We start from the raw sequence: 4,588 nt of genomic DNA, 5'->3' as shown, positions 1-4,588 counted from the left end.
AGTTGCAGTCGGCGCTGGGAGCGGGCGCGTTTCCATGACGACGGCGGGGCGGCGTGGGGCCCGCCTTCTCGGTTCCAGCCCCGCCCCCGCGCCCGGGTACCTTCACCGCACAGGCTTCGTTTGCTCTGAGTCGTCAGCCAGCGGATGTGTGGGTACCTGTCGGCGTGGAGGGAACTCAGCCTTCCAGTCTTCCAGTGCGCAAATAGCAGCGAAGACCTCACTGAAGCTGACCATTCCAGCCATTTCTAAATGCACAATTCAGTGGCATTAAGTGTTTTCTCAGTATTCTGCGACCAACCTCCTTGCCCATCTCCAGAATGTTTCATCCTCCCGAGCTGAAACTCTGTACTTGTTTCCCCTTCCCCCAAACCCTGGTAACCACCATTTTACTTCGTTCCTGTGAATCTGACTCCTCTAGATACCGCATACAATGCAATCATACAATATGTGTCCTGTGTCTGGCTTATTCCACTTTGCGTGTGTTCGTGTTAATCCACGTAGCAGCAGGTCTCAGAATTTCCTTCCTTTTTAGAGCTGAGTAATATTTCACTTAGGTACAGATCACATTTTGCTTATCCATATGTCTGTGGACATTTAGGTTGTTTCCACTTTTGGCTATTGTGAATAACGTTGCTATAAATATTCTCTACAACTTTTGGGCAGACATGTTTTGATCTCTCGGATACATATCTAGGAGGATTTTTTTTTTTAAAGATTTTATGTATTTATTTGACAGACAGAAATGACAAGTAGGCAGAGAGGCAGGCAGAGAGAGAGGAGGAAGCAGGCTCACTGCTGAGCAGAGAGCCCAGGTGGGACTCGATCCCAGGACCCTGAGATCATAACCTGAGCCAAAGGCAGAGGCTTTAACCCACTGAGCCACCCAGGTGCCCCTCTAGGAGAATTTCTTGATCATTATAGTAACTGTGTTTCACTTTTTGAGAACTGCCTGTTTTCCAAAGTGGCTGCATCATTTTAATGTCTCACCAGCAAAGTTTGAGGGTCTAAAATTGTCCACATCCTCACCATTATTTATATCTAATATTTTGGCTATAGCCATCCTAATGATCATATAGTGATAGCTCCTTGCTTGGGTTTTGATTTGCATTTCCCTGATCATGAGTGATGGTGAGCATCTTTTCATGTGCTCATTGGCCATTCGTGTGGGCTTTTGTTTTTTGAGAAATGTTGACTCAGAGTCTGCTCATGTTCTGTTGGGTTATTTTTACTTTTATTGTTGTGCTGTAAGAGTTCTTCATCTTTCCTGGGTGCCATCCCCTCATCAAATACGTGATTTGCAAATACTCTCTCCTAATCTGTGGGTTGTCCTTTCACTTTCTTAAAGGTACAAAAGTTTTTAAATTTTTGAAGTTAAATTTACTTTTTGAGGGTATCTAGTTGTCTGCACCATTTGTTAGACGATTCTTTCCCCCACTGAATTAATTTTCTTGGTACCTTTGCTGAAAATTAATGGACCAGATACACGAGGCTTTAGTTTTGGACTCTCCCTTCTATTCCACTGGTCTGTATGTCTGTCCTTATGCCAGTATCACACTGTCTTGATTACTGTAGCGTTTTACTTAAGTTTTGAAATCTGGAAGTGTGAGTTCTTCAACTCTCTTCTTTTTCAAGATGGTTTTGGCTACGCAGGACCCCTTTAAATTCTTTCAACAATGTTTTGTAGTTTTCAGGATATAAGTTTTACGCTTATTTTAAGTACACTTAAGTATTAATTTTACCCTATTTTATTGTTTGACTCTATGCTGAGTTTCAGAATTGTTTTCTAATATGACTTTTAGATTACTCATTGTATCGATTGACCTTGCATTCTGCAATTGTGCTGTGTACGTTAGTTCTGGTAGTCTTTCAGTGGATTCCTTAGCATTTTCTGTATAAAGACCATGTCATCTACAAATAGAAATAATTTTACTTTTTTCTTTCCAATCTGCATGCTTTTCTCTGCAACTCCCCGACTCCTTCCCAAACCGAAACCCCTTGGCTAGAGCCTCCAATTCACTGTTGAACACAAGTGGTAAAAGCATGTCCCATGGTATTTGAAAAGAATGTGTCTTCTGTTGTTGGGTGGAATTTTTTGTTGATTGCATCCTGTTGGTTGGTGGTGGTAAGTTCTACATCCTTGATGTTCTGTCTAGTTCTACCTATTGTTGCAAGGGATGTTGAAGTCTTCGAGCGTTAAGTGTGGATTTGCTATTCCAATTCTATCAGGTTTTGCATCACATGATTTGTAGCTCTGTTACTTGGCAATATATATTTAGGATTCTATCTTCTTGGTGGATCAACCTTTTTTTTTTTTTTTTTTCCATTATACAATGTTCCTCTATCTCTGGTAACTTTCTTTGCTCTGAAGTCTAATATATCCGATACTAACATAGCTACTTTGGGGGGATTGTTGGCATGATATATATTTTTTTCAATCATTTTGCTTTCAGCCTTATATTGTCATATTTGATGTGTCTCTTGCAGAGAGCATGTAAGGGCATGTTTTTTCACTCACTTTGCCAATCTTTCAGTGGATATATATATAGACCATTTATATTTGATACAGTGATCTTAGTGATATAGTTTAATCTCACATTTTATTAATTTTGTTTTTTTCCGGAGTGCCTGGGTGGCTCAGTGGGTTAAGCCTCTGCCTTTGGCTCAGGTCATGGTCCTGGGGTCCTGGGATCCAGCCCCGCATTGGGCTCTCTGCTCAACGGGGAGCCTGCTTTCCTCTCTCTGCCTACTTGTGATCTCTGTCAAATAAATGAATCTTTTAAAAAAAATTTTTTTTTTCTGCCATCCTGTGAGTTACCTGAACATTTTTTTTTTCAGATTCATTTTTATTTTTCTGTAGTGTTCCGGGTTATCTTTTTTAGTGATTGCTCTAAGAGTCTCGTCATATATACTTGTTACTACTGTACAGCCCTGCTGACATCTACCAGTTTGGGTGAAATGTAGAAAACTTCCCTCTATTTCCCTTTGTCCTCTCCTATTTATAAAGTAATTGTTTTAAATATTTCTTCTATGTACATTGAGAACCACATCAGTGTTATAATTTTGGTTTCAACCATTAACAATTTAGAAAATTCAAGAGAAGTATTTTACCTATAGTTTTACTTTTTTTTAAAAAAAATTATTTATTTATTTGACAGAGATCACAAGTAGGCAGAGAGGCAGGCAGAGAGGGGACAGCAGGTCCCCCACCGAGCAGAGAGCCAGACATGGGGCCCAATCTTAGGACCTCAGGATCATGACCTGAGCCAAAGGCAGAGGCTTTAACTCACTGAGCCACCCAGGCACCCCTATTTCTACTGTCTTACCTTCCTTTCTGATACACAGTTTCCTTCTTTTATTTTTTCCTTCAGGGTTAGGGAGCTTTTTTAGCCTTTATTTCAGACAACGCATTTCTAATTTTCTTTTATCTGAGAATGTCTGAAATAATCCTTTTTAAAAATCTTTTATTTAAGGGGCGCCTGGGTGGCTCAGTGGGTTAAGCCGCTGCCTTCGGCTCAGGTCATGATCTCAGGGTCCTGGGATCGAGTCCCGCATCGGGCTCTCTGCTCTGCGGGGAGCCTGCTTCCTCCTATCTGTCTGCCTCTCTGCCTACTTGTGATCTCTGTCTGTCAAATAAATAAATAAAATCTTTAAAAAAATCTTTTATTTAAGATTTTATTTATTTGACAGACAGAGATCACAAGTAGGCAGAGTGACAGGCAGAGAGAGAGAGAAGAGGAAGCAGGCTCCCTGCTAAGCAGAGAGCCCGATGTGGGGCTTGATCCCAGGACCCTGGGATCATGACCAGAGCCGAAGGCAGAGGCCTTAACCCACTGACCCACCAGGCGCCCTTGTCTGAAATAATCTTGATCCCTGAAAGATATTTTTTGCTGGATATAGAATTCTCACCCAACCTTATGTTAAAAGTGTGCCACTTCCTTTTGGCCTCTTGGTTTCTGATGAGGGACCTGTCATATCGCTTTTCCCTTAAAAGATGTCACTTTTTCTTTTTCTTTTATTATTTTTTTAACTATTTTATTTTATTTTATTTGACAGACAGCGATCACAAGTAGGCAGAGGCAGGCTCCCTGCTGAGCAGAGAGCCCCATGTGGGGCTCTATCCCATGACCCTGGGATCATGACCTGAGCCGAAGGCAGAGGCTTTAACCCACTGAGCCACCCAGGCGCCCCTGAAAGCAGGATCTTAGAAAGAGATCTGTACAGCCGTGTTCACATCAGCATTATTCACAACAGCTAAAAACATGGAAACGATCCAACTGCCACAGATAAATAAGCAAAATGTGGTATACAGACACATACAGCATAGTTTTCAACTTTAAAAATTCTCATGGGATGGGCACCTGGGTGGCTCAGTGGGTTAAGCCGCTGCCTTCGGCTCAGGTCATGATCTCAGGGTCCTGGGATCGAGTCCCGCATCTGGCTCTCTGCTCAGCAGGGAGCCTGCTTCCTCCTCTCTCTCTCTCTCTGCCTGCCTCTCTGCCTGCTTGTGATCTCTGTCAAATAAATAAATAAAATCTTAAAAAAAAAAAAATTCTCATGGGATGCCTGGGTGGCTTAGTCATGAAGCCTT

Source organism: Mustela nivalis, assembly GCF_964662115.1.
Source record: "Mustela nivalis genome assembly, chromosome: 7".
NCBI lineage: Eukaryota > Metazoa > Chordata > Mammalia > Carnivora > Mustelidae > Mustela > Mustela nivalis.
The sequence above is the reverse complement of the archived record's forward strand: the minus strand, read 5'-3'. Positions refer to the sequence as shown.